An 11,003-nucleotide genomic window follows, 5' to 3' on the forward strand; every position below is an offset into this window, starting at 1 on the left:
TTAGTTTACATGTAGAAACATATGTTTTTAAATTATTTAATTTTATCCTGATCGATGTTCAAACATTTGTGTCTGAATTAGGAAGAAAATAAGGAGATAACGAAAGTTAATATTAGAGTGACCACAAGATACAGTCCATGACATTTGATAGAAAAAGGAATTTGCATAATCTTGTAATTATTGAACATTGTTAACCAATTAACTCCTCAGGTACTGAAGCAGTCCAACCCCAAGAACAACAAGATCTAGACAATATCCAGATTTGGGCTGACAAGGGGCAAGTAACATACATGCCACACAAATGCAGGCTGCGACCATCACGTATAAGAAATGACCTAACTACCATCACTTGACATTCAGTGCTGTTACCATCACTGAACACCCACTATCAACATTATCCTGGGGATAATCATCGCTCAGAAACTGATTTGGTCTCACCACACAAACACAGTGGCTACAAGAGTAATTCAACTCCTGGCTCCTGAAAGCCTGCCCAACAGCTACCAGGCACAAGTCAGGAGTGTGATGGAATACTCCCCACTTGCCTGGATTAGTGCCACCCTAACAACACTCAAGGAACTGATGGCCACTTCCATCTCGAAGGACAAAGGCAGCAGCTAGATGGAAAGGCAACTACCTTCAAGTTCCCCTCCAAGGTACTAACCCACCCTGACTTGGGAATATATTGCCATTCCTTCACTGTCGGTGGGTGAATGTCCTGGAAATCCCCACGCCAATGGCATCATGGGTCAACCCACAGCAGGTAGACTGCAGCGGTTCAAGAAGACAGCTCTGCACCAATTTCTCAAGGGTAACTCGGGACGGGCAATAAATGCTGGGCTCAGCCAGTGACACCCAAATCACATCAAATAAATATTAAAATAATGTCTGCAAGATAAAAACAGCTTCAACACTGTCCTAGCTGCAGTCTCTGCCTCTTCTTATTGACAAAGATAAAAGGTTACCTTGCTCAACTTTCTCCTCAGTACAGTATTCCCCCCAGCCCTCTCTTATACCAACCAGCAGCATTTCCATCACCAGCAGCAACTCCGCTTAAAATATTTTGTCAGTAACTTTTCATTAACTAGTTACTTCAATTACAATGCAATCTCTACAAACAGACCAAGTACTTTTTCGGCAACAACAAATTTTCTAACAACTTTTCTTGATCTCTCTCTGCCATTCTTTTTGGTTATATGAGGCAGGGAGGGATTGGATCACCACAGTGATGTAAGATATATGTAACACAGTGAGACAGGAAAGCTAGTATGGCTCACGTTGACTCTTAGACCCCACACAGTGGAACAACACATTCACTGCATAATAAACACAATACAACATTTCAACCCGGCGTAACAGTAATAAAATGTGGATCGGTTGGACAGGCTGGATTTGTTTCAACCGGAGTTTGGGAGAGTGAGGGGTGACATGACTGAAGTGTCTAAGATCCTGCTTGGTTTGTTAAGGAGGATGTGGAAAGGATGATTCCTCTTGTGGGTCATACGTGAACTCGAGAGAACTACTTTAAAATTAGATTCACCCTTTCAGGACAGAGATGAGGAGATTTATTTCCTCTCAGAGGGCTGTGCAACTTTGGAACTCTCTGCCCCAGAAGGTGAGCTCAATGAATAAATTTAAGACACAGGTTGATAGGTTCTTGTTAAGGGACGTTGGGGGAAGATGGAACACAAATCACTAACAGATCAGGCCTGGCCTTATTGAATGATGGAGTGGACTTGAGAGGCAAAATGGTCACCTTCTGCTTCTTTTTCACATGACACCGGACTAAGAGCTTTGTTGAAAATTCCTTCACTGGATGTAGGTGCCACTGGTTATGGGCAGCATTTATTAGCCAGAGGGCAGGAAGAGTCAACCACATTGCTGTGGGTCAGGGGTCACATGTAGACTAGATCAGGTAACGATGGCAGCTTCCTTCCCTAAAGGACATCAGTGACCGAGATGGGTTTTTCCTGACAATCGAGAAAAATTTCATTAATAGACTCATAATTCTAGATGATTATTGAATTCAAACTGCTGAAACTGACTGACCATGTGGCTGTCAGTGACTCCAACACAAGTGAATGGAAACATTGCTCAGAGTCTGGTTCTGGAACATTCAACACAACCAGGAAATGGAAAGTGAATAATTAGCTGAAAACAAGGCCACTGCTCTGTTAGAGTCAAAATCATTCAATGTTCAGTTACTGAACATTACTGACTCACAGAATATTCTAACCTGCAGAATCACAGTAAAAGGGGAAAGTAAACAACATTCTTGGCAAAGACGTAATGAACCAACTGCTTGTATAAAAACAGCTCAGAACAAAGGGGGTGAATCCTCCACAAACTGACAAATCAGATTTGTAGATAGAGATTGGAATTCTTTAGAAAAAAACCCTTCCCTGCTGATGGTGTGTGCTAGAAATCATTCTCAGAGTGATCTGCCACTTTTGTCCTTTGAAGAGAACCTGTTTCCCCTCACAAAAGGAGGTGTGTTGCTCACTTACAGACTGACTTGCAGACAAAGGAAATCTGATCAGGGACTCGCAGGTTAATTAAGCTATTAGTGACAGTCCACTGCACACAACAAGAGCTCAGACCACAACAGATTCTAGTGAAACCAACAATGCAATGAAAAAGGTGAATTGGTCTTTATAATCATGCAGCCTCTCTCAATCAAATAATCCCAGTCAACTTCTCAACATTTTAAAACTATTAATATCAATGAATATATATTTATTTCCATTCCTAATTTCCTCCCAAAAATGTATTTGATTATTCTCTTCAAAATATAATTTAAATGGTGTATTCCAAATCACAATTCATTTTCAATTATTCTTAGTGCAAAACAACTTGCAAACTAAAAGAGTTTTCATGTCAATAATGACACTGGAAATTTTGTTATGTAGTTTAACCATATTTCCAAATATTGTTTTGGTTCATTATTGCAGTGAAGCTAAAATTAAAGTCTATTTTCTCTGATATCCTTCCATTACTCTATTCCCTAATAACAATGCCCATGGTGTAATAGGTGACAAACATTAAATAAAATTGAATTTTCATTGTAAGAACTTGTACAAATAATCACATATTATTCAGTTCATTCATTGTCATTGACTATCAGTTCATTGTATGATCACGTTAAATTCACTTAAATAATCAAAGTAGAATTTTCACCTCTATAGATATGTAAAGTGAATGTCAAATTATTAATATTTCAAGTAAAACCAAATTCACATTTTGTTCTGTTTGAATCCAGACATGACGGAATATGTTACATTATTATGGGAAACAGGAACAAGTGAAGGTGGTGGCTGTCAGACGTGAGGCCTTAAAGCCAAAGGGCCAGGTGGTAGTTACAGTGGGGGAGGTACCTAGTGCCCCGCTCTCCTCAGAAGGCAGTGAGGATGGTGACACTGACTGGAACGGGTTCGATGACAAAGCACCCACGTATGGACAGAGGGACGGCAATGGGTGGGATGACCCACCGCCCTATAAGACCCAGAAGGCCGTGTCTATGGCACCACTGGGCATCAAAGCTCAATGTAGACAGTAGGGAGCAACAAAGGGAACTGACAGAAACCAAACCTGAACCGTTCACCCGCTGAATGACAGATGTTGGTGAATGAACACCCAGCCTGATAGAGAAATGGTAATAATGGGCCTTATTGGGACAATATGGATGAATTAGTAGAGGTACACAGTCTCACCGAAGGTGATGTATGGACCCTCCCTCGGCCCAAGATGCCCTGAAGTGTACAGCAGAAACTGTACCTGCAATGAGAGGATGGGGTGTGAGCCGGTTCCCCCAATGCACAGCCGATCAGTGGCTCCAGGCATTTACAGATATTACAGGGACACACTGGGGAGGGGACAGACTGAATGGGCTAAAATAACCTTGGTGACTCAGGGACCCAAGGGTAATATCGAGGATCATACAGAGAGGAAGTCTGATGTATGTAAGGACCACGGGGAATTACCAAACCCCAACCAGTGATGATGAAATCGGTTTGATGTATTTAAAAGATGACATGGGACCCTATTTAACTGTAATTATAAACATGGGACTCTCAGTGGGAGATAATTCTAACCACATTCTGAATTGGGCCGTGAGAGCTGAGGCAAACACAGAAACACAGGGGAATAGCTGCAGTACAGGGAGGGTAATCAGACCCACAATGTTACAAGGGAAGCAGGAAAGGGCACACAGACAAGGAATGTAGGCACAGAGAGGGAGATAGGTGTTCATATTGTGAGTGGCCTGTGTTCATGTAGGTATATGCATAGCCCATGAATATTCATTGATGCACTGTTAAGGGGCCAACATTTGCATGATTCTAACACCGGAGCATCTTTGTCAGTTACCGATAAGGATTTACCCCTCACCCCCTCAATTACTAAAATGAGAGCAGTCAGAGAGGGAACCTAGGAAGCTGGATGAAGCAAACCTATCCCGATGTAGACCGGGAGTATGACAAAACGTATTCAGATATGGAGGTGTGAAACTCAAGAAGGGACCATTCTGGGAGTTGCTCCTGTTTATTCTAAAATGGCAACTATTGACATCAACACCCGAATTTAAACATGGGGATGCTCCAGCCAGGACTGGGACAGAAAGAAAAGGAGAGGCAACCTCTCCGGAGTAGCTACATTGCAGGGAGACTGGGACAGTCAGAGAATCTGGTGGGTTATAGCTCGGACCCACTCAGCGGTGTGCGTAACTCAAACAGGAAAGTGGGTTGTTATCTATCGACCCTGTAGAGATTGAGGGCCCTCTCACTCCCCACACAAACGGGATCTCATCAAAGCTGGGGCTGAAGAGGCAGTAATTGTGAGTGATAGATTGACATAAACTGGAAATAATCTGGGTCCATACCTGCGGACATTGAATGGCATATGAAAGTGGTGTTTACTGACCGAGAAGAACAGTCCACCAGGATACTATTACCTCAGGGATCCCGCAATATTCCAGTATATCCCACCGATGTGTGTTTGATGGATTTAGTCACACTGATCTTACCAACACTTCATCACCTCAAGCAGTGAGAAAGAACATACCCAGATATTAGACAGAGTATTGGATCAGGTTAGACAGGTCAGGCTGAAAATTAATGCACAGAGAGTGAAACTGGGAAGGTAGGGAGAGACAGAACTGGGACATCATATTGGGGAGATCAAATCAGGAAGGGAGAGGGGACAAAAACTATGTCCCAGGGGGAACAAAAACTATGATTATAAAATTATCCACCCACACACCGTAAAGGGATCAGGCAAACTTTAGGATTGTTTAATTATTGTGGGAATTTTGTGTGGAATTATCCAGAAATAGAGAACCATCATGAGCCCTGGCAGAAGCGTGGACATTAACCAGGGGTGAGGGGGGCAAAATGCACACAGTCAGCATGCCTTTGGTATAGTTCATGACTGGGCTTGGTGAAGGTATATCACCCTGTCTGGGGGCCACATTGCGCATGAAGAACAGGTTAGAGAGTTAGTGGAAGCAGCTAACTTTCCCAGTGAAGCAGCAATAATGAAGATTAGAGCTCACAGGAAAGTAGAAACTCCACACCAACGGGGTAGTTGGTGAGCATGGGTGAGCATACTTACTGAAACAGTGCAGACATTTGAGGAGGATGCAGTGGCAGTAGCTTCAGAAGCGAGAAAGGAAAGTTTAAAGACATTTCCAGAAACAGTCCCATAGCAGGAGAAACAGGAATGGGAAAAGGGTGGGGCAGTAATAGGACATAGGATGATCCAGCAGTGCCACTGTATAAGACAAACATTGTTAAAAACATATCATGGGCTGGCCCATATTGAGCAGGATAAAATGCAATATCGGATGATCAACTACAGGAGTGTTCTGGAACAAGAAGGTTTTGTTGAAGGGGTGTAGTCTGTATAAAGTGCGAGCAAGGAAAAACAATCAGGATAAAATGGAGACAGCAGCAGGGGCCCACGTGAAAAATTACAGATGGATTTTACATACACCCCCATCCCAATCCCAGGGAAGGAAATCCTGCTGGGTCTTAATAAACAGGTTTACTCAGTGGGTGGAAACATTCCCCTGCAGATTCTGACCAAGGGACACATGTTCCAGGAAACGAAGTTAAGCAGCTCTGTGGCTTGTTTGGTACTGAGCAGAAATCCCATCTCACATCCCACCCCCAGAGCTCAGGGACAGTAGAAGGAATGAAGCAGACACTGAAAGCTAGTCTGACTAAGGCCCTGACAGAGACAGGCCGGGATGGGTTAGTGTACTCCCCACAATCCTAATGAAACTGACATCAACCCCAGCAAAGGGAACTGAGCAATCCCCCTTTGAATTTGGACTATGCAGCTGCCAGAGGGTATGGTAGTGGGAGGGCAGGAGATGTACAATGGCAAGGATAGGGTGAAACAATTTGTGAAAGAACTGACAAAGCAACTGCATGAGCTGAGAGGGGAAGTTGCAGATGGACAGAGAATCAGAGACTGGGAAAGGGAGCTCATAAACATCCGAGCTGACATCCCGAAACCAGGAGATCGGGTCGGGGGGGGGAAATATTAGTGGAACGTATGAAAGAAACACATCAAAATGCTGGACTTGGCTGGGGGAGCCACAGAATTCCAGAGAGGGAACTCTTCCATCATGCATTCGTAAGGAGCTCTGAATAAACATTGGTCGTGCTGCTCAGCACAGAACTCAAGGCTCCTCTTTGATATTTCTCCCAGTAACAGTTGTGCAGGGGTATGTTGGTGGCTGGAGGTCTGTGACCAGTGCCTCTGTTCCACAAGGGTCAGAGCTGGGACATCTGTTGTTTGTAACACATATAAATGATTAGCCTGAAAATGTAAATGATTTAATTAGCAAGTTTGTAGATGGCACAAAGTGAAGAAGTTGTGAGTCGTGAAGAATGTTGTCAAAGGAAACATCAAGGACGAGATCAGTTGGAAGGTTATGCGGAGAAATTTCAGATAGATTTTAATTCAGACAAGTGTGACGTGATGCGTTTTGGGCGGCTCATTGTAAGAAGAATGTATACACTAAAAGGAAGTGCCCTGAGCAGCATTGATATACAGAGGGATCTTCAGGTGCAAGGTTCACAGCTCCCTGAATGTGGTGAAGGAGGTGGATGGCAGGCTTGCCTTCTTCTGTCAGGGGACTGAATATAAAACTGTCATTAGGCCCACCTTTGGGGGATTGTGGGCTGTGTTGGGCACCGCATTATAAGGAGGATGTGGAGGCTTTGGAGAGGATGGGAATGGGTTTACCAGGATGTTGCCTGGATTGGGAGAGGTTGGAAAATCTTGGATTGTTGTCTTTGGAAAGTCAGTGGCTGTGGAGTGATCCGAGAGGCACAGACAGAGTGAATAATCTGAATCTTTTTTCAAGTGGAAATTACCAATTCCACAGGCCATAGATTTAAGGGGAGAGGGGGCAAGTTTAAAGGAAATGAAAACCGAAAGAACAGCAGATGTTGTAAACCAGAAAGAAAAACAGAAGTTTCTGAAAAAGCTCAGCAGTTCTAGCAGCATCTGTGAAGAGAAGTTAGTTAACATTTCTGAGGAAGGAGGACTGGACCCGAAACATTAACTGATTTTTCTTCACAGATGCTGCATGACCTGCTGAGCATTTTCAACAACATCTGTGCAAGTTAAAAGGGAGTTGTGTCAGACAAGTTTCTTATGCAGAAGGTGGTCAGTGACTAGAATGTACTTGCCTGAAAGATGGTAAAATCAGAAACAATCACAATGTTTAAGAGGCATTTGGACAGACAGATAAGCAGCCATGGGTTGGCAGGGATATGGATCATATACAGGCAGATGGAATCAGTTTGGAATGGCATCATGGTCCGCACAGACATGGTGGGTTGATTATTCCGGTGCTGCACTGTTCTGTTTTCCAGGGGGGAGAATGTGTGGAGTGAGAGATAATATTTTGAGTATAATATGTCTCTTCTTTAGAACACACAGTAAGTTGATGCATTTTGAGAGAAGCAATGTCGAAAGGGAATATATATTTGAATGGCACAGACATAGAGAGCAGGACAGCAGGAATGGGGGACAATGTGTACCAATCCTTAAAGGAGAGAGAACATAAAGTGTTTTGAGTAAACGTATAGGATGCTGGACTTCATTAATAGAGGGAATGATAACAACTCATGGAAAAGATGCTGACCGTTGACGAAGTTCTAGTTAGGTCACAGTCAATCATTGCATCCAATTGTGGTCACCAGATTCCTGGTCAGGATGAGGAAGTTAAAATACCACAGAGGGGCCTGTTCCATACTTTGCTTCTCTTTCAGGATGCATTGGCGACTCAAGGGTTAAACATTCTCCTGCCAAAGGTCTTCCTGACGTATTGTAAGAGTACAAGGCCTGTACTCTTCCAATACAGACTGAACACCTCAGTAGGGGTGAGGCAGACCGTATCTTCGAATTAGAACCTCTTGGAGCCACACATGTGGATTCCACCATAACCCCAGATAGAGCAATTTGCCCTTTCCAAACAAGACTGAGAGCCCTGGGCACAACCCTGTTAAACTGCCTCCTGCTCCCTTGTCTTACCTCCCCTCCATATGAGCATAGGTAAGTGAATCCCCCATTTACTGAAGGAAGAACCCTTCTGCCTTAATCTCTTCCCGTCAACACATAATCATGGGCAATACGATAATCAGTTTCTGTAATCCATCACACATTATCACAGGACATTGGCATTCATCAAGCTTTGTAAATTCATAATTACCAGCTTTAAACTATGTAATGGCAATCGCCCATGTGACTGATATGCCTTTGTCTAATTCTTATTAAATATACTGTCTCTGTGCGTAAGGCAGAGATTTGTGAAGATGAGTCTGTACAAATAGACATTCGGCTACTTTAGAGATGCTTTGAAATTCTTGCCAGCTGTCCGATAATAAAGCTACTGCTGTTGTACAGAAAACTTGTGTCGGCTGGATTTGTGGAACAAAACAGACATTAACAAGGAAGGATATGAGTGATCTTCAGGGTGTGGAGTACAGACTTACTGGAGTGGTTCACTGATGAAGAAAATGCAGTCACTGGATTGATTTGAAGAAATTGCTATTTTCTTTGAAATAAACAGGTTAAATATATTTTCGATAGAGCTGTATAAGATTATAACAGACCTAGATATAGCAGACAAAAATATCTGTATTTGATAGGTGATGGCACAAGAATTAAGACCAGTTGTAAGGTTTTGAGACAGTGGGAGATGAGTAAGTATCTCTGCTGACTGTATTGGCTGGAAATATGCAGAATATGTTGCCTACGATGGTGGTGCAAGTAGAGAAGATCAATGATTGATAAAAACAATTAGATCAGACCTGAGGGAAATAAACTTGCAGAGTTTGGGGTACGTATGGGGAATGAGAATATGGGATTCTGCTACAGATAGCCAGCCTGGATTTGATGGGCCTCTGTCTGTGCTATAATGCATTTTATTTGGACTTGCTTAACTTGCTCTGGCCACCGATTACGTTGTCATTTAGGTAAATCTGTTCAATGTTCCTACTCAGACCAATACAGTCTGTCCCTCCACAGCAGGAGATAATGTTTACTGCTTCATACTGGGTTCTTTTGGGGGCTGGCTAACGGTGTGTGTAACAGTCTGCCAGCATTTATCTGAAATGGCAAAACACCAGTGCAGCCAGACTAGGGACAGACCCTGGAAATGTGGGGAATGCCAGAAGGGAATTCTTTACCCATCCCACCTGGAAACTGGCCAAACCAGTCAGACTAGGGAGTTGTTCACCTGCTCTGTGTGTGTGTGGGGTGGGAAGGGATTCACTCAGGCATCCATCCTGCTGAGACCCCAGTCAATTTACTGATAGCCACAATTGAAGGATTTTTTTTTCTCTTTTTCACACCAAGTAATGAACAATGGTTTTGGCAGCTCATAAAGTTGTGCACATAGAGATCTTAGTTTTGGAAATGTTCACAACATCGTTGAACACGCAGATTCACACTGGGTAGAGACTTTTATTTTCCTTTGTTCATTCACAGGATGAGGGTGTCGCTGGTCCGGCAGCATTTACTGCCCATCCCTAATTGCCCAGAAGGCAGGTAAGAGTCAGCCTCATTGCTGTGAGTCTGAGGTCACAATGTAGGCCAGACCAGGTAAGGATGGCAACTTCCTTCCTGAAAGGGCATTAGTGATCCAGATGGGTTTTTCTGACAATCGATTAATGGTCATCATTAGACTCTAAATTCACAAGTTGCTTTTTTATTGAATTCAAATCCCCCTCATCTGCTGCAGCAGGCTTTGAACCCAGCTCTCCAGAACACTATCTGGGGTTTAGATTAACTGTCTCACGACAACACCATGAGGCCAATCCTTCCCCACATCGCTGTACATCTGCACAGAGTGAACAGTGATTTTCTGGTTCATCAGAACAGGGTAATCACACATATGTTTGCTCAATGATTACAGGAGTTGGATGTTGATGGGCTATTGACATCCATCTCCGAACCATGTATTCTGGGGTGTGTTTCTGGGGATGATTGGAAGCACCATCAGTCTTGTTATCTTTTGGGGATAAAAACAGTTTCAATTAGCTTTCTGTTAAATGCATGGCAATCAATTCTATCTCACAACTCTCAGGCAGATTAGTTTCTTTTGAAGGGCTCTCTATCTCCCCAACCTCCTCCACCCTCACCTCCAACAATACATTAATCTCACAGAGTCTCTTTGTGACTATGAATGAGACAATCTGATCAACTGCTTCTTTCCCAACTCCTATGTCAAGTTGGATCTTGAACTCCCCTTGCTGCAGTTGTGATTCTGCATCATTGTACAGTGTTGCTCGTATTTCATGTCTTGGCCTATCAGTGTTCATGATACTGCATGTAGTACATAGGGTCAAGAGTGCAAGAGTTTAGCTCTTTCCTTCCAACAACAGCAGTAGAATTGTACTCCAGCAAAACTTACAGAATCACAGCCCCCCATTTTCCCCAACTTACCTCATGCCATCAAACAGAGTATCAATCCTCATTCAACTGAG

The sequence above is a fragment of the Chiloscyllium punctatum genome, chromosome 34 (assembly GCF_047496795.1).
Source record: "Chiloscyllium punctatum isolate Juve2018m chromosome 34, sChiPun1.3, whole genome shotgun sequence".
Classification (NCBI taxonomy): Eukaryota; Metazoa; Chordata; class Chondrichthyes; order Orectolobiformes; family Hemiscylliidae; genus Chiloscyllium; species Chiloscyllium punctatum.